The sequence below is a fragment of the Podarcis muralis genome, chromosome 17 (assembly GCF_964188315.1).
Source record: "Podarcis muralis chromosome 17, rPodMur119.hap1.1, whole genome shotgun sequence".
NCBI classification, from domain to species: Eukaryota; Metazoa; Chordata; class Lepidosauria; order Squamata; family Lacertidae; genus Podarcis; species Podarcis muralis.
Window position 1 is genome coordinate 12,564,564 of NC_135671.1, and position 24,856 is coordinate 12,589,419.

Below are 24,856 nucleotides of genomic sequence, written 5' to 3' on the forward strand. Positions count from 1 at the left end.
CCTAAGCCCCATCGTCTACTGTCTACTGTCACCCACGCCTGCTCGGAAAGGGCTCTCCGGTTGCAACCCCGGTGTGTCATAATCTAGCAGTTGGGTTGTCTCTGCCGCTGCTGCCACCCTCCAGTCACGACCATTCTGACCCTGGCATTGATTTATAAATAATATCGGTTGGGGGGGCAACCTTTAAAAGTGCCCGAAGCAAAGGAGGTGCGAAACGGACACTGTGCGTTAAGGAGAAGGGAACAGAATCAAAAGCAGTGTTGCAAATGCACCCCTCCTGCAGCTGCTTGTTTTCAAGTGTTTCTTTACCAACTGGTAGGAGGAATGAGCCTAAGCAATTCCTCCCCCGCTCGAATCGCTCAACGGATGCCTGGCTCACCTCTTGTTTTTGCTGCCTTGGTATCTCTGCAGTTCTCCTTTCCTTGAGTCCGTATGAACTTTCGTTGACCCATTGCTGCATACGTGGACCCTTTGGATTGTGGTGTGGTGTTTCTCAGGAGCATAGGAAGCTGCCTTATTCACTGAGTCAGACCATTCGTTCATCCGGCAGAGAATTTGTCTACACTTGTCTGGCAGTGGCTTTGCCAGAGTTCCAGGCAAAGATGCTCTCCCAGTCCTACTTGAAGATGCAATGGATAGAAGCAGGAGCCTTCTGCGTGCAAGGCAGATGCTTTGCCACTGAGCTACATGCCTTCCTCTTTGCCCTGTAGGAACCCTGTCGTTGAAATGTCTCTTTCCAAGTCACCTCTTAGGGAACATTTCATAAGCAGCCTTCCTAAGCGTTAGCCTTCTTGCTAAACTGTGCACAGCCTTGTTGCACACTGCCAGACACACTCAAAGAGTGCCTTGTCTCCTAACCCATCCCCATCTGCTTACTTTAATATCCATAAGAAGAGCCCTTCTGGATCAGGCCAAAGACCCATCTAGTCCAGCATCCTGTTCTCACAGGGACCAGTGAGTGCAACCGTGCGCTTCTCGCTTGTGACCCCAAGCAGCTGGCAGAGGCAACAGCAGAGGCAGATCATAGCTATTGTGGCTGGTAGCCACTGACAGTCGCATCCTCTGTAAGAGTGTGTCCTTTGCCTCACTCTCTGCAGCAGTGCCCGTATATTTTGAAATACTCCACACTGCTGTATCCTTGCCATTTTTTATCGTTCTTCATCTACTTTGTGCCCCCCACCCCAGTTCCATCCCATCATTATACCACTTGTGCTTGCTTTAACAACCCACATTGCTTATCCATCCTTCATGAGAAGTATGCCTGCATCCTGCTGTTTATTTCATCTAGAACCTACCCTTCTTCCAAGTGTTTTCCTGTTTTAGCCTTGCAATCTTTTGAGGTAGGCTCCACTGAACTATAACGAATTGTCCAAAGCCAAGCAGAATTCCCCACATCTAGGCACAGCCCTCTAACCACTATACCATATTCCTTTAATCCAATAGGACTTTTGTTGTCTACCTTTATTGGCACTCTCTGAGGGAGGCACTCAAGACCTCTTCACATGGACTAATTATCGCTTAAGTTTTAAGACATTTTGATTTTTCTACATGGAACCTTGGTGGTAAAAGGGTGGATTACTTCCACAGCATGTTCAAAACTGGTGCTAGTAATTGTGAGGGTGGCATTGTGAGGACAGCATTAGAGAGGTGCCAGTAACTTTTCCAGGTGGAATATTCATAAGGATAACAGATGAACTTGTAGATACGTTCTCCATTCTTGAAGGATGGGTGTGAAGTCTTCATTGTCTAATGATAGGCAAGGCTAATTTGTTACAGTTCTGTTCAGATTATTTTCTGTCTTTTTTGTGCCTGTATGAATAAGAGGCAATTTGTCAGTGTATTGTATTCTATCTCTCCCACCATCCATACTCATCTATTCCTTCTGTAGAATGCCATCTTTCTCTAGGCCCTCTGGAGAGAGACTTCAGTAGCCAATGACGAAACTGACAATACTGTATAATGGCAGCATCTTTGTGAATAAGCGTGGGAACTTAGGTCTGCTGTTGGAATATACATGCTACAAACATAATGTACCTGTTACAATGCACAGCACCCGACCTGTGATAAAGCAGCATTGTGATGACTATCATTTTCTTAACCCCTCACTGATCCATTTGATACATATTTAGTCATGCATTTTTTTATGTTCAGAAAAGTTAGAGGTTTGAACCCAAGTGGTTTGGGTTTTCTTTTTCTTTTTTCAGTCCAAGTAACATGCATAGAGGGGCTTCTGGTTTTCTGCCCATTCTCTTTTCCTTCTCTTAGCTTTAGCCAATTTTTATTTGCCATGGTTATATTGTCGTCCTATTAGATTCAAGCCACAGTAAATAACTCCACTCACTACTCCAATTTGCTGCTTTAAAACCTGCAAGTTGTTGACGGCTGAACAAATTGGACCTAGCCCGTTCTCAACTTGCTATCATCTTAACCATCATTAGTCTTGGAGGCTGGTATCCAAAACCTTCTTATCCCCTTCCCTTAATGGTTCCCTTCCTTTTCATAATGTCAGTGAGCATATTTTTGCCTTCTCTTATACCATGTAGTGTGATTCACTTCTCTGAACCTTCTGAAACTCTCTGCTTGGTTGGCATCCATTATGCAGTGTGTCTGCTCTGTGATTATGAGACCGTGTGCCCCTGTGATTTGGATTGATCAGCAGATGGCCCTGCATTGTGACAGCAGGCACTGGATCACTCAGTGGTTTTTTGGTTCCATTCAGCTCCATAATTCCATATTTTTGAATCAACAGTGTTGAAAAACAAACATGTATTAGTTGAGTAAGTTTGAACAAATTAACTTTCCTGATAGTGGCTTAATATTAGCAACTCAGGTTGTTCAGTTTGTTCCTTGCTTCTTATTATTACATGTTCTTTACATGATATACACAGTTTTTCCACATTTGGGGTTTTCTTTTTCTGTTTGGCTTCTTTCCTCAGGTTGAATCCGCTGTGTGCCTCATGGCCTGTTGGTATCTGTCTCTTCTATCAAATTGCTAGATTACCCCCTTTTCTAATTTTGACCATTACAATATTCTTGTGCGTTTTGCCTCTGCTGCTTTGTGGAAGTAGTATTCCCAATTATGCTTGTTTGCAAATGATTGCTCTGCTCATAACCTTGTTATTCAAGTCTTTCTTCTTGTCTCAAAGGCTCTTCCTTTTCTTTATGTTCTTTTCCTTTGCCTTCCCATAATAGTAGTTAAAAACAACAGCCTACACTCAAATTTATTTCCTTACTCTGAATTTATTGATCTTTGCTCAACTACCCTTTAAAAACATAAACTATGGTTGAATTTAATCTGCTGTAGGAGAAGGCAAGAAACCTTGTCATTAATATTTGCTTACCCATCCAATTTTCCTTATCCTTTCATGTAAAGCTTTTTCTGCCGCACTTTGTTGTGCTTTGTTATCCTTGCAGTACACGTATTTATTTTTTTGGCTTTCTTAAGATATAAGAACATACTTGGTTTTTCCTGCTGCCTTAGATCATGTTTGGTAATGTTTTTCAGGCAGCTTAATTTGGGAATCCTCTTCCATGGATCCAAACCACTGATTTGCTCCACTAGCAAGGGTTTGAATGTGGTGGAAGTATCCTTTTGTAGGCAGGGAGCTATCACGGTCAGTAGTCGGCATAATCTCCCAAAATGGGGCAGTTTGAGTGTGAGGAAGGGGTAGAACCTGGCTGGCCAACAATCTGATGAGTCTTAAGCCAGTCCAGCTACTTATCTGATCCAGATCTCTCTTCTGTGCCATTCCGGAGCTGGTTCCTCTCCCTCACCTTCCATCCTTGGTGGCATGAACAGCAGATCTCCACATTGGCGGTGGCTCCAGGGCTCCATTCAGACCCGCCGTTCCCCAAGCAGGAGTTGGGATTGTTCCCTTAATCTTTTCCGTTGAAATTCTTGTATGAAATCTCCATTTTGCTCAAGTTTGCTTGCTGTCGTCCTGACCTTTTTCTGGTCTGCAAGGCAATTTCTACAAGGAGTTGGTCATGTCATCCAGCCTTGTAGGATCCTTGTACAGTGGTACCTCAGGTTACATACGCTTCAGGTTACATACGCTTCAGGTTACAGACTTCGCTAACCCAGAAATAGTACCTCGGGTTAAGAACTTTGCTTCAGGATGAGAATAGAAATCGCGCGGCAGCGGTGCAGCAGCAGCGGGAGGCCCCATTAGCTAAAGTGGTGCTTCAGGTTAAGAACAGTTTCAGGTTAAGAACGGACCTCTGGAACGAATTAAGTACGTAACCAGAGGTACCACTGTAATCTCTTTCCAAACAGGCACCCCTGTTGCAACAAATTATTGCGCAACCTTAAAGACCCAACAAATATACAGTGGTACCTCAGGTTAAGTACTTAATTTGTTCCGGAGGTCTATACTTAACCTGAAACTGTTCTTAACCTGAAGCACCACTTTAGCTAATGGGGCCTCCCGCTGCCGCTGCACGATTTCTGTTCTCATCCTGAAGCAAAGTTCTTAACCTGAAGCACTATTTCTGGGTTAGCGCAGCACACGGCAACGCCGTTTACCTTCCCGCCAGTAAGCGGTCCCTATTTATCTACTTGCACCCGGGGGTGCTTTCGAACTGCTAGGTTGGCAGGCGCTGGGACTGAGCGACGGGAGCGCACCCCGCCGCGGGGATTCAAACCGCCGACCTTTCGATCGGCAAGCCCTAGGCGCTGAGGTTTTACCCACAGCGCCACCCGCGTCCCGGCAACTTTATTACAGGACTTTAAAATGTCATCCACAAAGGGCTGCCAGCAATGCTTTGCACATTCTACATAGCACAAACAGGCCACAAATGGGCACAGATCTGGTGTGACAGTATTATAAAAACCAGCATAAGGACATTTCATCCTCCCAGGATACTTTGTAAATGACCTTAAAATGGCCACACTTGAAAAAATAGGAACTTCAAAGGAAGGCTGCGCTGTGCAAGTGCTGAATTGCAGTATGGCAAGAAGTCCAGAGCTGTCAGCTGAGGACTGAATGGAGACAAAGGATTTTTATAACCTATGTTAAGTGTCCAGGATGTATGAATAACTCTTTGTGAATTATCACAGTTAATTATCCTAGCCTGGGAGAAAAGCAGCGTATAAATACATTTTAAAAATAAGTAAAAAATATATATTATATAATTATGTGTACTTTTCTGCATTTCGTTTTTCTCTGACCTCTGTTTATAATCTTTCCTGCAAACTATGCATATATATTCTGGTAACTCAGGATACATTTCAATGTACTACATGAAAAGCTTGTGCTATATTATAAATACATTAAATCTTCGAGGTGCTGTAAGATGCTTTGTTTGTTAGTCTTACGCCTTTTAGCTACTACTTTAAAAAACAACAACACTTACTTCCAGTGATAGAAACTCAGATATACAGTGGTACCTCGGGTTAAGTACGTAATTCGTTCTGGAGGTCCGTTCTTAACCTGAAACTGTTCTTAACCTGAAGCACCACTTTAGCTAATGGGGTTTCCTGCTGCTGCCACGCCGCCAGAGCACAATTTCTATTCTCACCTGAAGCAAAGTTCTTAACCTGAAGCACTATTTCTGGGTTAGCGGAGTTTGTAACCTGAAGCGTATGTAACCTGAAGTGTATGTAACCCGAGGTACCACTGTATAAGCTAGGCGCCAAGTGACTCCTTAAACCAGGGTTACAGTCGCCAAAATGGAATGCCTGGTTGAGATTTTTGGGCCAGGCAGCTCGGAAGTCGTATTTCTCAATATGACTTTTTGGTTCCTGAAATTCGTTCTGATTGTGCAGATATAATATAACGGATAGAATTCTGCAGGGTGTGTTTCTTGTGTGTGAAAACAGTCAAGATTCAAGGATCCCCAGGCATTCACCTCCAGATGGTGGAGAGGTCAGGCGCTATCCTGGCAACCAGGCATCTTCACTTGGTCTCAAGTGGCTGGTAGCCAGGTGCAAAATGCGCCTGGCAAATTTTGAATGCTGCTTCCTTCTGAAGTTTTAAATATTATTCTCTTCTCCTTACTGATGATTTTCCAGTCATGCCTAGCAATATGGCTTTTTATTTTATAATGCAATCTTTCCTCCGGTGTTCTCATTAAATGTGAAATTCACTTCTCCAGTAAAGATGGAGTTCTACCACTGTACCTACCCTTAGAGTTTCTTCCAAAATGCTTCTGGACTTTCCCTTCGCAACACCACTTAATTGCCTCATTTGTTATATTTGTCATTTGTTTAGTTTCTGCAGTCTCTGGACAGGAACACAGGGTTTAGGAGTGTGTTTGAAGGAAGAACTCACAGGTCTAGTTGTGGCTGCAATTGTACTTTGGTGCACACAATTGCTGTGAAGTCTTCATACTGTGAATGTCAAGGCTGTTCCAAGCAACTCTGCCCTTAGAGAACTATAGGGTGGGTGCTTCCACTTTGTAAGGGCAGTTCAGGGAGGCTGAATGTTGGTCTCCCAGATACTGGATAGATTAGTCAGTTGGTCCAGCCAGAACAGAGTTAGAATTTTTGTCTAATTACTGCCAGCCACTTCTCAGGCGGGACTCACCTGTTGGGCCGCTGCCATTCTCAGTGAAAGCCGTGGTACAAAACGTCAGTTTCTATAGGGCAGTTGCAAAGAATCATTCACCTAACAAAGACTCTGTGTGCATGCTTGGAGATGCTTGGTCCTAATGCTTGGATGTTTGCAACCTTTGTAGGGTTTCCTGTTGAATAGGACTCTCACCATGCCCATTAAATTTGTTTTTAGGATGAGGGGCCTCCAGGTAGTCTATAAAGGTTCTGAGGGCTGCTCATCTTCTAAAGAAAGTAGTGGGAGTTTTGTGGTACTGAACTGAATTCTCTGGTTTTTTTTCTTCTAATAAATTGATGTTTCATACTTGATTTATTTTGATGAAACGACTGAGATTTTTTTCATCCAGAGGTCAGTTTAAGATTTTGACTGGGAAAAATAGCATAGAAATGTGGAACTAGTAGTATACCTATAATTTGTCAGTGTCTAGACAGTATAGCAGGGACGTGGGTGGCGCTGTGGGTTAAACCACAGAGCCTAGGACTTGCCGATCAGGTCGGCGGTTTGAATCCCCGCAACGGGGTGAGCTCCCATTGCTCAGTCCCAGCTCCTGCCCACCTAGCAGTTCGAAAGCACGTCAAAGTGCAGGTAGATAAATAGGTACCGCTCCGGTGGGAAGGTAAACGGCATTTGCGTGCGCTGCTCTGGTTCGCCAGAAGCGGCTTAGTCATGCTGGCCTCTTGACCTGGAATCTGTACGCCGGCTCCCTCGGCCAATAAAGCAAGATGAGCGCCGCAACCCCAGAGTTGGTCACGACTGGACCTAATGACCAGGGGTCCCTTTACCTTTAGACAGTATAGCAGGTACTGTATTAATCTAAAATTTGAACAAATTATTTATTTACTTAATAAAAGAGAGTCTAGGTATATCTACATACCGGTAGATATTGAATTGGTATTCTGTTCCAGCATGTTACAAGGCTATTTAGACTTGGACTAGAAGGCTTTGTTCTTAGAGCTTCATTGCCTGAGAGCTGTGTGGTGGAGTTGGCTGATAAGATCTAATCCTTCCCCGCCCCCCAGCTGTGTTCCTGGGAATCCTAGAGTTCTTCAGCTTTCCCAAAGGTTAGCTTGCCTGCCTGTACAGATCTTCCCCTGCAATACATAGCAGCAGAGACTTATTGGGCAAGTCTCTGCGTGTTTAGGGCAGTGGTGAGGCTCCGCAGGCCTGGCTGATGTCCCAAATAACCTGGAAATATGCTTTAGAATGCATGTCTGAATTCTCTGCAACCCACAGGGATTTGTAGCCGGACGAAGAGAGATCAAAAGGGTTCTTCCTTGAAGGTATAAAGCTTGAAAATCGTGGATCTGTTGTTTGACTCTTATAATGAAAGTTGGAATACCTCAAACCTTTATTGATGGGAAATTAAGACACAATAAGAACACGTGCAGGCAGTACAACTCTACGTAGTGTACATTGAGTCTTCTGCTCTAGGTGGTAACAACTGAAATGTGAAACTTAGGGCTAAATAAGTGTGAGGGCAGGGGTGTAGTAAGCGGGGAAAGGGGGGCCGTGGCCCTGGGTGCACAATTTTGAGGGGGCGCAAACCAGGCACTCCCATGTAGGGATCTCCGTCCTGCCCCTCCTGCTGGTGGAGTTGTCTAGTCCTTCAGTGAAAAAGACAGTACAGTGGTGCCCCGCAAGACGAATGCCTCGCAAGACGAAAAAGCCGCTAAATGAAAGGGCTTTCCGTTTTTGAGTTGCTTCGCAAGACGAATTTCCCTATGGGCTTGCTTCGCAAGACGAAAATGTCTTGCGAGTCTTGCGATTTTTTCCCGCTCCCCCCCTTTTTCTAAGCCGCTAATAGCCTTTTAGCCGCTAAGCCTTTAATAGCCGCTAAACCGCTAATAGCGCTAATCCGCTAAGCCGCTAATAGGGTTGCTTCGCAAGACGAAAAAACCGCTAGACGAAGAGACTCGCGGAACGGATTATTTTCGTCTCCACTGTATGGAGAGAGCAAAACCTTCTCCCTTTTCCCTGTTCCTCTTATCTGTGCTCCACTGCTTTAAGTATCTTTCTCCTAGTTTCGCTCATCCTGGAAATGTGGCAGGATGGGAGGAAAGTGCTTTTTAAGTAACCGAGCACAGCGTGGTAGGGCAGGGGGCATGTTTTACTTTCTTCCCCCAGCATGTTCCTTACTTCATGTGGGAATAGGCCAGACAACTAGATGGCTGCCCCGTCACATCTAGCTTAGCTCCAAAACTCTCTGCCTTCTTTGTAATGAAACAGTTGTGGCAATAGAAGATAATTGAAGAAGATGTTAATGGCTTAAAGTAGTCCGACAGTTTTTCTTAAGACTGTTAGCACCATGCCAATCACGATGGCTTCAGGGCACTATCTCTGTCCACAGTATGGTACCATCTGCTGATCAACTTCCCTGATGGATATAAATGCCACAGCAACCAGCCGAACCTCTTTCATGCGGTCTGTTCAGGGTGGAGCGTTGAACTTTGAAAATAATTCTCCAACCATCTATTTAATTCTTGAATTCATGTGTGAGCCTTCATAGGATACATAATACACCTTTTAGGAGGAAATGCTCCGAGGGGAAATAGGTAATTGGGTGTCATGCAAGGGGAAATTACCTGTCTTTGGCTTTATCTGATTAAGATGTCCTGAAGGTGAAACTGACTGTGAGAGCTTTGCAAATCTCCTTTTTAGTAAGTAAAAATATTAGACATGTGCACCCAAGTGCAAAAAACAACGGGAAGACTGCAACTCTTGGGATTCTTATTGATAAACAGTAATATTAAAATCAGTTATGAGGTGCTGAAGAATGCCATGTAGTTTAGCTATAAAATGTGATTGTAAAATATAAGTGACGGGGTGCTTGGAACGCTTAAGAAAATGGACTTACAGTAAACAAAGAAATCTTTCATTATTATGCTGCCAGCAACTGGTTCTGTAAATTAATGCTATTATCATGTGTAAACTGACCCCATAATTGTTGGGGAGTACCTGGAATATGAAGTGGTTCAGTTTTTCTAGCAATTTTTACAAATATTTTGTATGGCTGATGAGGTCCACATCAACCGCATTGGTTAGGATGGTTAAATAGGCAAGACAGTGTACATTTCCCCATTTGTGAAATGACCCAAGATTCTGCTCCAAGGACTGGTCAAAGCACAAAATTGTCTTATTAAATTAGAAAGCTGGGCTGCTAAAACAATGATCAATCAGGAAAAAATGAATGTGCATAGATTTAATTGTTCACTCGCGACAATCACAGAGGTATACCTAAAGAAACTGTGAGATGGAAATGTTTGAAGGAATATCATACAGTTACAGTCATCAGATCACAAGCAGCTGCAGCCAAACATTCTGCGATAAACCCAGGCTTGTTCCTCCAGATGGAGAATAACTGGTGAAGCCGAATCATTAATAAGTAGGATTGGGAAGTTATTGAGTGAATAACACAATAGGCTAATCAGTTTTAGATTGCATTAATAGAAGCAACTGGTCTAAGATTTAGGATACACTATTCCTGATTTATATAGCACTGATTCCAAAACTTCACTGGATCAAATGTAAGCATCTTACTTTGTTCTCAAAACTCTAGAAAGATTTGACACTTTAAACATATTTCAGGAAAAGACAGAACAATGGCAGAGAAAGCTGAAGCAACTAAGTATGTTTAACTGAGAGTAGACGAGATAATAGCTTGACAGTTCTCAGGTATTGAAAAAAGTGTGTCAGGAGTTTGCACTATCCAGTGATGACAGCAAGAATTGTTCTTCAGGACGGCTTTGCCCTGTCTATCTTGAGTTGTAAGCATTTTGGTCAGGGCCCAGGCTATTTCTCTGCTCTTTAATGAGCATGATGAGCATTAAATAAATAGTATAGTATTCTGCAGCACTATACACATTCCCCCTCAACCTCCCCTTGAGTTGCGAAACATTATTTGTCAGATATTATTGTCACTGCTACTTGAATACTAACAAATTGTAACCTGATAGATTAGGGGATTAAAAGAAGAATAGAGAGAATCAATGGGACTTTAATCCATAGCTCCACAGTCACTCTGAGAACTGTTTCAGAATAATATATTAAAAATTTAAAAAATTGTCCAGTAGCACCTTAGAGACCAACTAAATTTGCTCTTTGTATAAGCTTTTGTGTGCATGCACACTTCTTCAGATACCTGTTTCAGAATAGTTTATCAAGGGAAGAAGACTTAAATTCTGTGAATGCTGTTAGTTTTCAGCTGTGATGTTTTGTGGCCTGGGTGTATTGGGTGGTTGGGGAGGGGCAGTACCTCTGGTGGGGGACACATCATGCTCCTTCTGGAGTAGTTTGTCCCCCTTTCGTCCCCACGCTGAACTCAGCTCTCACCTGTGGCTTCTAGCATGCAACAGCAGCCACACCCTGGGAATGGCTTTGACTGGCCGGCTAAACCAGGTGAGGGTAGCTGATAGGTCCTTGGTGAATTAGGGACTGCATATGAAGACCAGGTGCAGCGGATTGAGAAGACGAGACCAATAGTCAAGAATGGTCAAGAAGGCAGTTTCTGCACGTGCTGTAGAGCAGGGGTCAGCAAACTTTTTCAGCAGGGGGCCGGTCCACTGTCCCTCAGACCTTGGGGGGGGGCTGAACTATATTTTTTTGGGGGGGAAGAACAAATTCCTATGCCCCACAAATAACCCAGGGATGCATTCTAAATAAAAGGACACATTCTACTAATGTAAAAACACACTGATTCCTGGACTTTCCGCGGGCCGGATTTAGAAGGTGATTGGGCCGGATCCGGCCCCCGGGCCTTAGTTTGCCTACCCATGCTGTAGAGCAGCGGTTCTCAACCTGTGGGTCCCCAGATGTTGTTGGACTACAGCTCCCACCATCCCTGAGCTCTGGCCTTGCTAGCTAGGGATGATGGGAGTTGTAGTCCAACAACATCTGGGGACCCACAGGTTGAGAACCGCTGCTGTAGAGGGAAGAGAGGGGCAGATGGGGCTCGTCAACTTGGGAAGGCAGCTCATCAGGAGAAGGAAAACGCTGGTCCTAAATTCTGCTGCCTTGTGGGATATCTCTGAGAGAAGAAAAAGCTAAGACTAACTCCTACACAAACCCAGAGTGGAGTTCCTAATCAGTTGGATGGTGTCTTGTACGTTTCCTTCCAGCAACTCGTACAGCCAAGCAGATGCCAAATGTATTGCTCTGCTTTCCTGTGGACCACAGTAGCGAGGCTGAGGGGGGGGGGGGTCTTGTCATCTTGGCAGTCCAGGACCTCCATACACGCTGCAAAGGCCTGCACCCTGGGGAGGTCGCTTCAGTGCTGCCAACACATCGGTTTCACTTCACTCCCAGAGGCGCACTCCATTGTCTCTCGAGACAGGCAGATGCCAGCATGTCAGCATCATTTAGGCTGCAATCGGCCCTTCGATTTTTTGATTGATTGATTAATTAATTCCTATATCTACTTATCTGTGACTAAGCCCTATTGAACTCAAGTGGAACTTACCGTATTTTTCGCTCCATAAGGCGCACCTGACCATAAGGCGCACCTACTTTTTTTGGGGGGGGGGGAGATTCAAGGAAAATAAATGTGGCTCTTGGGGGCTTTTGCAGGAGGTGGGGGAAGTGAGAGAGCCTCGCTCTGTCCCTTCCCCCATTTCCCACAAAAGCCAGGGATAGCTGCGCGAAGCCTCCCTAGGGCAGAGGGATGAAGGCTCCCCACAGGGCAGAGGCTTTGCAGGCTACCCCAGAGCTGCTCAGGAGCTGGTCGGGGCTGGCGGGGGAAGCCCAGGTTTTCCCCAGCCCCAGCCCCAAAGAGCAGGTCAGGGCTGGCAGGGGAAGCCCGGGTCCCCCCCCCCCCCAACCCCAGAGACCACACATTCACTCCATAGGACGCACAGACATTTCTCCTTAGATTTTAAGAGGAAAAAATGTGTCTTCTGGAGCGAAAAATACGGTATTTTTGAGTGACCGTGTATAGGATTGCACGGCTAGTGCCTTATTGCAGATTAGTTAGCCTCTTAGAATCATGAAATCTTAGAGTTGGAAGGGACTCCAAGGGTCATCTAGTCCAACCCCCTGCAATGCAGGAATCTCAGCTCAAGCATCCATGACAGAGATGGCCACCCAACCTCTGCTTAAAAACCTCCAAAGAAGGAGAATCCACAACCTCCCGAGGGAGACCCTTCCACTGTCAAACAGCCCTTACTGTCAGAAAGCTTTTTGGTATGTCTAGTCGGAAACTCCGTTCCTGCAATTTGAAGCCATTGGTTCGAGTCCTACCGTCCAGAGCAGGAGAAAACAAGCTTGTTCTATCCTCCATTTAACAGCCCTTCAGATATTTGAAGATGGCTATCATATCTCCTTTCACTCGCCTCTTGAGCCATTTATAGTGGTCATGTTATGACCATAAAGCCACAGTCACTTGGAACAGAAAATACAAGAACTGCGTGTCTTATTTTAGTCGAAGTTCCATGTAATGCCTAAAACTGTCGCCATGACACACTTCACACTACCAGTCTCAGGTAGCAGAAATAACAAAATGTTCCCTGAATTAAAAGTTCACAGCCTGCTTCTAAAATTGTCAGGTTTTATTCAGCATTCTCTTCCCATTGACAAATCAGTTCAAAGACTCTGCTGAAATATTACCTTGAAAGGTGCCTGCATTTGATGGCAAGATCATTACTTCTTCTGCAGTATAGAATGGGATCACGAGGTCTCACAAAAATTATGGTGGTTTGTCTCCTGAAATTTTAGCCTTAAAAATCATAAAAGGGTAAGAAATGTCTCCAGATTGACAAAGGACTCATTCAACCTGAGGAAGGGGGGGGGGGGGATATCATTTGATCAGGAATTTTCTTTAAACCCTGACCCCGAGGGTGAAATTGCAGATTTTCTCTGTGTACTGTTGAACTGAAATGTCACCAGTGTGTGGATGTTACTGTTAAGTAACTTATTTAGCAATATTCCTAAAGCCTTTTCAAGTTAATTTGACGGAGGTTTGCTACAGCCTGCGACTCCTGCTGATCCTTTCCTCCTAACCTCTCCTGTATCCTTGTGCATTTTTCATGACCCAATGGTTCAAAATATACAGAACCTTGGTATGCTACCACCATGTTTATCGATTTGTAAGAGCAACTTAGTATCTTTTCATCATAAAAATATTGATAATGAAGATGCAGTGACCACAGTTCGTAGTTGGCCTCAGTTGCCAAATGAAAAATTGTGTTTTTCAAATCCCTTCTCTGGCTAGCTTTTTTGTGGGGCTGAGCTGCTTCGGGCAGCCAGGAATCCTGCCAGCTTTTTCCCATGGGAAAGGGAGGAGTGGAGCTTGCCCAGGGGACTGTTGTTCAGCTGAGGCATGCTCAAAAGCATTCTGATAGAATCAAAGGTCTGAGGGCCGAACCTGCTACAGTGCAGGAACAGGCAGCTGTCCAATACAGGGATTGAACCTGCAACCTTGGCATGATCAGCACCACACTCTAACCCAGGCATAGGCAATCTCGACCCTCCAGATGTTTTGGGACTACAACTCCTATCATCCCTAGCTAACAGGATCAGTGGTCAGAGATGATGGGAGTTGTAGTCCCAAAGCATCTGGAGGGCCAAGGTTGCCTATGCCTGCTCTAACCAACTAAGCTATCCAGGCTGATAGGGAGAAGGGATACTAAGCCTCTTTGTGGAACTGAGTCAATCCTTATGTGAGCAGATGTGTACACTGATTATTCCTCAGCTCCTGAACTGAATGGGGAAGCTTATCTACACTTGGGCTTACCAATCAGAAGGTTGGCGGTTTGAATTCCTGCGACGGGGTGAGCTCCTGTTGCTCTGTCCCAGCTCCTGCCAACCTAGCAGTTCGAAAGCACGCCGGTGCAAGTAGATAAATAGGCACTGCTGCGGCGGGAAGGTAAACAGTGTTTCCGTGCGCTCTGGTTTCCATCACTGTGTTCTGTTGCACCAGAAGTGGTTTAGTCATGCTGACCACATGACCTGGAAAGCTGTCTGTGGACAAACGCCGGCACCCTCAGCCTGAAAGCGAGATGAGCGCCACAACCCTGTAGTCACCTTTGACTGGACTTAACCATCCAGGTATCCTTTACCTTTACACTTGGGTCATGCTCAGAGCTCTGTTGGATCCAGTTTCTACTTCCTTGCTTGCAAATAAAAGAGATCGTTTTGAATTATCAATAGGGAGATATCTGCGCCTGAATGAATGAAAATTACTTAATACTGGCTTAATTTTTCAGGCTAGAGCTCTTTTACACTGACATAACTGCCCTTCCATCTCTCCCCTGCCCCGCTCTGATTTCTGAAAGTCACAGTGTAGAAGTATGCTGTTATTGTTTCATTAAGGTTACCTGAACTGCACGTTTCCGTGCTTTGAGGATGGCTTGAATGCCATTTCCTTCCAAATTGATAAAGACAGTCATAATTTGTCATGCCTGCAATTGGATGCACTAACCTGGTGAGAACATGATAATGTGATTGACTCAGCTGAGGGGCTGACAAGCAGGTGGTATATCGAGGCACAGGGTGAGCATGACAGTAACAGATGGAAATAGGCAACTCGATTGTAAACACGCTTCCCCAGTCTCATTATCACCATTAATAATACATCCCTTAAGTGCAAGGTCACACTCTCAAAATTCCACTTAAATGATGCCAAGCATTTCCAAAAGTAGTGTACAGAGCAAGGGAACTCTCAGGTGAATAGGTGTAATGCTCTGTAGTAATAATGCACTCCTTTTAATGCTTTGAAATATTGGAGGTTGCTTAGCATCTCTGCATGGCATGAATTACATGACAATACAAAGCATGCACAACTTTTCAGATTCGCCACCTAATGATTCCTTGTACCTCTGAAGCACTGCCTCGGGATAGTACTTATCTTGTTAACTTCAGCTAAAACTCATAAAGAATGAACATTTCTTTGATCAACAGTGGAGTGATCTAAACAGCTGAAAGTACCCGAGGTTTTTTCTTCTTCTTCCTTGAGAAAACATTTGGAGAAAAACACCCTGGCGTGATTTGCATCGCCCATCAAAGAGCAAGACTGTCCTTGATGGAACATATTGGATATTTTACAGCAGGCCCCAGAGTTCAGTGAATTTAGGAAGCAACTGCATGCTTCCTTCTGTGTGTCCCGACAAAATAGCCATATATTAAGTTCCTGAGTTTTCTGTGTGAGGAGGAAGTGTGGAGTCATTGGGGAACCATAAAAAGCAAACCCCTTTTAAAAATAGTGGGATGTTGCTGTGAGCCAAGGGAGAAGGCAGCCTTCCTGAAGTTCACAAGTCCGTTTTTTAATAAAAAATGACTGCTTGAAGATTCCCATTCTGGAGTGAAGCAATAAAGACCAATACAGGAGGCTGTGTTACATGCCACTGTTCAAATTGCAGGCAGTATGCCACGTATGTAATGTGAGTCTTGCATAAACTCATTGTACGTGGCAGTTGCAGTATGAATGCGCAGTTGCCAGTTCCCTTTCCCTCAGAGCGAAACTTGGCATGTGAGGGCTCAAACTAGAGAAGAGGGGTGTGGCATTTGCCCGTTCGTTTGAAAAATGTCTGTACAGGGAGAGAGAAAGAGTTAATATGTAAACCAATAGGAAAGCCAGAGGCGGAGCCTACCTGTATATGAAAAGGGCTTAGCCCAAGGTTTGAGTTAGTTGTTGGTGGTTAGTTTGTTGGTTTTAGTGGGTTGGTTAGTTGGGAAAGGCAGTTGGAAAAGCAGTTGGCAGGCAGTTGGAAATAGAGAGACAGTGCAGTGGGTTCTTGTGTGAGGGCGTAGAAGAGACAGAGATAGGATAAAACAAGACTAAGAAGGTAAAGAGTAACAACGTTTGGAATGCAGTTAAAGTTTGTTTGTGTCTGAAATAAACTACACTCTTATTTGAGAACCTGACTGAGACTAAGTCATTTACCAGGGAGGACCTGGTTGGTGGCAGCGAATTAGTGGTGTACGGGTCAGTAGTCCGTGAGATCACCGGGGGCTCCATACGAATGCCACAAGGGGGGAGGGTGCCCCCACCTATTCCACCTTCCTTTGTAGCGTGGGATGATCGGAAGGGATCTTCTAAGTGCGTCTGTCTCAATGTGCTTGGAAGCCTCTCTGCAATAGGGCATTCTGCAATAACAGAATTCCTCATTGCACAGAGACTTTTGCATGCTTTCCCCTGAATGTGCTAAGGAGCCCCTTTCAGACCTCCTCACTCAGTGGGGGAAGTTCAGGGGTGTTTGGGCAGCTGAGACAAACCACAAAATGCTTCCTGCTTCTTCTGGAAGAAGGGGGGGGGGGCGGCGGAATAAAGATCTGCATCAGGAACAAGGATGGGAGGAGACCAGCGGTGCCTCCTATTTGCCAAGAGGCCATTGTAGAGGCGGCATTGGGGGGACGCTGCTGAAGAGGAGGCCCCCAAGGACACACCACAGCTGTTGCTGTCATTGCGGTGGCGGCGGCAGCAGCAGGCAATGTTTTTCTTGGCGGCTGGATCTATGCCCCTGTGGATCCCACTGCCTGAGGTGGTCACCTCACCTTGTCTCATGAGTGGGCCGGCCTTGGTCAGGGGTGGAGAAGGCACACCTAGAACTGTTGGCACACCCCCCTCCTCAATTTGAGCCTCATGTACTGAGAAGGCTCAACTCTAGGGCATTTTGTGTTACTGCACTTAGATCACTGCTTATTATGCCTTCATTTTGTGCCTGTCACTGTTTGAGTCATACAGCCTTGCTACTGTTATCTAATCTCCTACCTGAGATTTTTTGCATTTTTGCGCTTTAGCTCCAGTGTTGGGTTACTAAGAGGCAGTCTGAGTCCAACTTTCTGGTCTAGTTGATAAAACTGTTGTGCTTTTGTATTATACATTCTGAAGCATCGGCCTTTTTTTTTTTTGTTTTCTTACTGGAACATGTTTCTTCAGATTGCTTGGGACCGTGAGGAAAGGTTCAGTGTATAAAGTGTCTGTCTTTTCTAGTAACATTTCCCACGGGACAGCAGAACTTTGGGAGCCCTGGGTGTAGAAATCTTAGTTTGCCTTGTCAGTCTTCTTTCCAGTGCGTTTGGTTTTGCTCCAATCCATTCTGTGTTACTGAAAAGGCTAATTCTTTGGGGAATTATTGCAGTCAGTTGCATAGTAATTGGTGGATTCTTGAACAGCTGGAGAGTACTCTTAGAATATAAGGGAAATTTTCACTCTTTCAAAGGAAGGGGAGGTTGGTCTACAAAAGTATTAATGGAAAAGGCATTTTATACACACATATTGTTATCTTCTTTCTCAGTTATGCTCTATGTTTGAAGAATCCAAGGCTAATTCTTGAAGAAAATGACTTTTTCCAGAAACTACCCTACCACAAAACATGCTTGTATTACATTTAAACTTTGACAGCCCTCCTTATTTATCATCTAAATGTTACTTGGTGTTACAAGTTGTTTATATTCTGTTCCGCCCTATGGTTTTCCCCCTTCTTCCTATGTGTGTCCCACCAATTCTTCTGATTTCCACACTGACTTCTGTCCTTCATGCATATTTGGGACACAATTCTTGAGTCTTTGCAGGGAGGGGGAAACATTAGCAGCACTTTGGCTACAGTAATGGTTATCCAAAATCCTATCTCCGTTCTTTACTATGCGGTTTCAGTAATTTTGCTCCTAGTCTATTTTATTCACCTGTCGTATCTACATTTTGGGGCCAATAAGTCCTTTGCTTTCGTTGATGATGAGAATGATTCTTACCTTGTATAACTTGAGAACAAGCAACTTTCAAAGTGATGTTTTAAGAACTTTGCCCTGTATGCTCTCCTTCTGACTTGCCCCAGGTGTTTATCAGAGGAAAACAAATAAAAGGAAAACTAAAAATATATTGGCATGCTTTGTGCTATATATTCCAGTGGGCAGAATAACTGTGAGAGCAAGCATCTGTGCTGAGAACCATGTTGCTATTTTCCTTTTCCTTTCCTTTTGCATAAGAACCATTCCTATTTCGGATACATTTGCTGAGAACAAAGACAAGTAATCCTGCTGTAAATCCAGTGGCTAAAATGCAGTTCACACTGCTCTTAAAACTCTGGAGAATGGGGAATACATCAGTCACAAGAGTGTGTCTGGAATAAAGAAATGTGATTGCATGTGCGGCTGGTGTATGATCTTGGCATTCAGCAGAGAAAAGTAGAGAGGCATTAAGATTAAGAACCCACTAGACAGAGTTTCAGTTTCGCACTTCATTCATATTTTATTTTAAATACTTCTATCTCGTATAATTACGGAAGTTCTCAAAGTGGCTTACAACATTTAGCAATGATGAAAATAGAAATTCGTGTCTCTCACGGGGCAGGGATTCCTCACCTGGGCTGCTAGTTATGACATTTACAGCTGTTGGCAGCAGATGCAAGAGTCACAAGGGGAAAGGTGTTTTCAAGTCTCCCCTGGCCCAATTTCCAGATGTTTCACACGCTGCTCTGCTTCTGAACCTCTGAGCCAGATCAAGCAGCAGACAGAAGAGTCATCATAATAGGAGGGCACTTCCACACCTGGACTGCTGCTGATGTCTCTTGTGGCTCCCCCAGCATGTTTTTGCCACCGTGATAGCAATGTTCAGTGTATCAAATGGGTTATTGCAGTCCCCTGTCTTTCCTCCAGACACCACAGGTGCTCACAAGCCATTTCAGTGACCACCTGTATTTCTGTGCTCCTGCATGGCTGTATTAAAAAAAAGTATCAGTGGGAATAAAATGAATGATTCTGCAGCAACTTTCTCCAGCTTGGTGCCCTTCAGAAATTTTGGGCTATAAATCTTACCATCCTTGAACCGTTGGCCATTCTGACTGGGACACACACAAAAACGGTTTTAAAGCTTCATTTTTCTAGACCTTTTCATTGTAAAATCATATATTAATGTTGCTTATGGTGCTATTACATACATATACATATATATATATATATATATATATATATATATATATATATATATATGCAGGTTTTGGTAAATATATATTTAGAGCAAATATATATATATATATATATATATATATATATATATATTATATATATATATATATTATATATATATATATATATATATATATATATATATATATAATATATATATTTATATATTATATATATATATATAATATATATATATATATATTATATATATATATATATATATATATTATATATATATATATATATTAAATATATATATTTAAAGCAAATATATATATATATATATATATATATAATTGGCATTTTATCTGGCAACTTTGTTTCCTCATCAGTTGCCATAGACACGGTCCCTACATTGGAATTGTTTACATACTGTTTTTGTTCATCTACTTCCCTAGTTACTATATTGCCTGAGCCAGACTACAGAAAGCTTTGTCTGTTTTGAAAAACTAGAGGATCGATTGGCGGTGTTTAGCTACATTTTGTTTCCTTTGTTTAGCCCACTTACGTTTCTGACTGCCTTAGTTGTGTTTATAGTTAGATATGGGAGCCAAAAGACCTGCCTAATAAGGGAAACTGATAGAATCCAACCGAATTATAACCTATCTTTACCATATAGTACATCTACGCCTTTGGCCTTCCCCCATTTTGCTGCTGCTGCTCCCTTGTTCTTTTCATTTTTGGTGAATTTTGGCCAGCTAACTGTGGCAAGCAGTTATAGGACTAAACAGGAAGGTACCATAGCATGGTTCTCTTTGACTGCAATTAGTGCTGTCTCCATGTGTCCAGCAGTATATATCCTTGTTACTTTACAGCATATCCAGGGCTAAAGTACTGTATATGCACACACTCTCAGTTCTAGTAATTGGCCTAGGTCCAATACCAACCACCTTCTATTGTCTGGGCCAACAAGGGTCTGTTTAGAATGCTGCTTGCTGTGTTCTAATGCTTCTTCTGATTAGGTTGAGCAAATCTCATGAGATTTCTCCAGGAAGTACATATATACAGGGGAAAAGTTTCCATCACCACCACCACCACCATCATCATCAAGCATATTATACAATATAACTTCAGTTTCCCCCCTCATGGTAATGCACACCCTCCAACATTTCTCCAATGAAAACAGTGATGTCACCTTTAACAACAACAGCAATATTTTTACTATTTATACCCCACCCATCTGACTGGGTTGCCCCAACCACTCTGGGCAGCTTCCAACATATTAAAAAAACGTAAACATTTTTTTAAACATTCATTTCCTATACAGGGCTGCCTTCAGATAGCTTGGGGTTTCATAACTCCATACCCTCCAATATTTCTCCAATGAAAATGAGAGACCCGGACGACTTCTGTAAATCTGGGACTGAAAAATAGGGACACTTTGAGGGGTCTGGGTAGTGGGTTTCTCCCCCTGGATCTCCAGGCCATAACGAAATGTTCACCACACCCCATGCTTGGGTCCTGAATACTTCTGAAGAGAAACTGTTTCACTGTGGCAACTGGCAGGGCAAACTGTAGTGCTTATTCTGGTCTGTGCTGAGAGGAGAGGCTGAAATCACTTTGGGCAGCTGGCCAGGCTTGTCAGCTGCGGCTTTATGGTGCTTCAGTAACGAAGGGGCAAAATGAGCGGCTGCAGAGCGTGTAATAATAATACTTGGATTAAAACGATGTGTTGTTCATAAATGAAATATTAAAATTGCTGGAATGAGCATAGTTTTAAGCCGGGAAGTATTTTTGTGTTTATTGCACACACAATTTCATTTCAGCGCTTCTGATGTCCCGGGGAGTAAAGGGAACAGTGGTTAAATAGCTTGGATTAGCAGGGTTATCTGCAGCCTTAATCATGCAGGTGCAGGGGGGCGTGTAGCAATAAGGCTTAATGTGACGCAACGTTGAAAATCATGGGTGTGGATTTAATTCATCCATGTGACCTTTCTACCACCTGTTAGAACCACACCTATTTCCCCCCCTTTGAAAGTGAGCTGTTCTCAATGGACCAAGCAATGAAGCGGATTACACAGGGGTAACTGGGAGTGATTGCTTGGACTCCCAAATCCCTTTCCAGCTTTTCCATTCATTGGCTTTAAAAAATCCTATTACATGATTGCATTTGCAGGTGGAATGCACAAGAGAATGGAAAGCCTTCTTGTTATTGTTACTGCTTCCTTTGGAGGAATTGCCATATGAATTTCCAAACGCTCCTCTTTTTTTTAGTAGGAATGTTGTGAGACTTCGCACATCAGTCAGTTTCCAGGGCGGTAGCTGCGCTCGTTGCAACTGGCCAGGCTGTGTGCAAAAGAATAAATGGACACAAACCTGACAATGGAAATGGCAATAGAAACCAGTAGTAGCAGGACATTTAAGCCTACTGCAATTGTTACTGACAGAACAAAAGGAGCATGAAAGGGAAACCCCATCATGAAACTGCTGAATTGCAACTTGATTTCAATTATCTTTACTGGGATCCCAACAGAGACAATAGTTTCCTTTGGTGAAGGGTCACTGTGCTTATTTTGCTTCTGTTTAAGCTCAGCTTGAACTGTCGCAGTTTTACATTTCATTTCCATTTAACTTCAGCTATCACATTCCACACACCCCTTACACTCATCTGGATATATTCCTGCCAACCAAGCATTACACTTCATGCATATGATAAGCGGATGCTAGCCCATGAAAGCTTACGTCCTGGTAAGGTGTCACAAGGTTCTTTCTTTTCAGAAAACTAAATGGCTTCAGATGCAGAGAATAGCAGTGAATGTACAGTGGCAACATTCAGCACAAAGAATAGTGCAGAAGATAGGTTCAAAAATGGCTAAAACCTAAATATTAAGCTTCTATAGTGCTCGGGTTATAAAAAGGTGGGGTTTCAGTGAGGACATGTTCATTGTTGGAGCTGCTTCGCTATGCCCATGGGAGCCAATTCATAGGGGTCGAGGTCCCTTCGGTCCTCCCAATCAAATATTTGAGAGGGCTGCCCCCCACCCCAAGTTGATGGGCATTGCTATTCAAATGGTGTGCATGCATTGAATATTATATTCAAGTTTGCACCCCTGGCTACACCCTTCTCCATGATACACTATTCCATCCCTTCTCCTGGCTGGCTTTCCACCTCACCCGCACCCAATAGTTAGTTTCCCATTCCCACTGAGCACACTCTGTTAGGCTGTTTTGGGTTCTCCCACTTCCTTAGGGTTTGTTCCCCTAAATGTGTTTTGCTACTTCCTGCAAACATGGGTGTTGTCTGCTCCCCTGTCCCCGTCCCCCCCACGAGCCTGATGATACCTCCCCTCTGTGGCTGAGTAGTGCTGTTTAGACTGCATAAGCAATGGCACTCACTTCTGAACCAAGGAAATACCGTATTTTTCACGCTATAGGACGCACCTTGTTTTAGAGGGGGAGAACAAGAAAAAAAATTCTCCCCCTCTCTGCTCAGCACCCCTTCAGCGAAGCGGCAGGAGAAACAGAGCCCCTTCCATTTCTCCTCCCGCTTCGCTGAAGGGGCGCTGCGCAGCTCTCCCTCTCTGCTGAAGCCAGGAGAGTCTTGCTCTCCCGGCTTCAGCGAAAGCAACGCGAAGCCTCCGGAGCGCGGAGGGAGCGTTCCCTCTGCGCTTCGGAGGCTTCGCGTTGCTATCGCTGAAGCCAAGGAGCCTGCATTCGCTCCATAGGACGCACACACATTTCTTCTTAATTTTTGGAGGGGAAAATGTGCGTCCTATAGAGCGAAAAATATGGTAGATGGAAGATATGGGCTGAGACAGTTGCCCAGTCTTAAATGCAATGGTGTTCCAAGAAGCCAGGAACCCTGTGGACCATATTCTTGTTCCCTATTGCCCGTGCCATTGTGCCATAGTATGTGAAGAGAACTTCAGCGTTATAAGCTGGGCAGCAGACATTGCTAGCCAGAATCCTCCTGAATGTTCAAGGTGGGTGATGAAGGGCCAACCCTGCTCCACTTCTAAAACTAGCAGAAGTGGAGCAGGGTTGACTCTTCATCACCCACCTTGAACATTCAGGAGGATTCTGGCTCGTTCGGTTTTGCCTGTTTGTTGCTTCCCTGTCTTACTACCTTAACCTGCTCTTTTCCTTTTGGTCTGCCCGTGTATTACAAATTCTACACCTGCCTGTCTCCTCTGCTCAGGGCACCTGAAGCCTTTCTGATTGCAGCACCAGATCTTGTAACACAAAAAAATGTGGAGTGGATCTGATCCCAAAGGCTGCACTTTCACAAAGAACAGGTTTGACAAGTCCCTTCCTCTGGGGGGCTTACAATCTAAATATAGACACAAGGGAAACAATAGAGGGCAGAATGGAGATAGGGGTAAACTGGAAAAAAACCTACAATTATTTTGCTTAAGCAGTTACAGAAGAAAACTGGGGCTAGGGGATCACCTTGCAGAAAACAATGGTGGAGTCAGGGCTTCTTTTCAGCCAGAACTCACTGGAACTCAGTTCTGGCACCTCTCAGGTGTGCACCATTGCCATTATAAAAGAACAGGGGCAGAGTTCATGGTGAGTTCCAGCATCTCTTTTTCTAGAAAAAGATAAGTGGCAGAGCTAGTAATTGGACAGGAGGAATCGTGGGCAACATAAAACGGCTGTGTACAGAATAAGGAGGAAAAAAATGAATCAAATAGCATTTGCTTTTTCAGAGTCATGCTTTTGAAACTGCTTTGCAAAATGCCGTGGCTTATTGCCCGGGGTACAGTCAGCAGAGCAGAGCAAGCTGAAGTTCACTCGGCATAAATCTAGTGTAATAGGCTATTGCTGGAGTTCACAATGAGGCCAGTTTTGTCAGGTGCATTGTATGATGAGTATATATTAAGAATTAGCATGCACTGGTTGGAGTAGGATTTGCATGTTTACTGGTTCTCACAGACCTGGAGCTAGCTGGTCTACCTCTTTCTTTAACACTGAGAGAGAAATTAGTCCTTCTACTACACATCCGCTGGCGCTGTCAGCTACCACCATGATTGGGGAAGGAACTTGCCTTCTCCCTTCCTCGCCCCCATTCTGTCAGCACCTGCTGATCAGAGGATCTTGCACAAGCAGCGTCTGCTGATAAAGAAACAGCGTCAGGAAAATATGTGGGGTAAGAAATGTCAGTTTTTAATAAAAACCTCTTGACAACTTAGCTATAATCTGCATGCACACTTTTCATTTGGCATGTGGTTCTCCAATTAGTAAAGGATTTTAAGTGTGTGTGTGTGGATGTATGTGCACACGGCATGCATGGATAAATAGAAGACAGGTGGTCATGAAAATGAAAGCCTCTTAAGGAGCTTGTTAGCCAGCAGGTCTCTGGGCAGGAGGATAAAGGGCTTGTGATTAATTGAAACGGGTCTGGGGTTCGAATTCCAGCTCACCTATTGACTCTTTGCTAGTTGATCTGGATGTGCAAATTTTGAACATGC

At 44.0% G+C, this 24,856-nt stretch overlaps 1 protein-coding gene across 2 annotated transcripts in view; it reads left to right on the top strand.

Moving 5' to 3' along the window:
- SLC44A1 (solute carrier family 44 member 1) overlaps positions 1-24,856 on the top strand; it is a 92,347-nt gene that overhangs the window by 689 nt on the left and 66,802 nt on the right. The window lies entirely within an intron of this gene.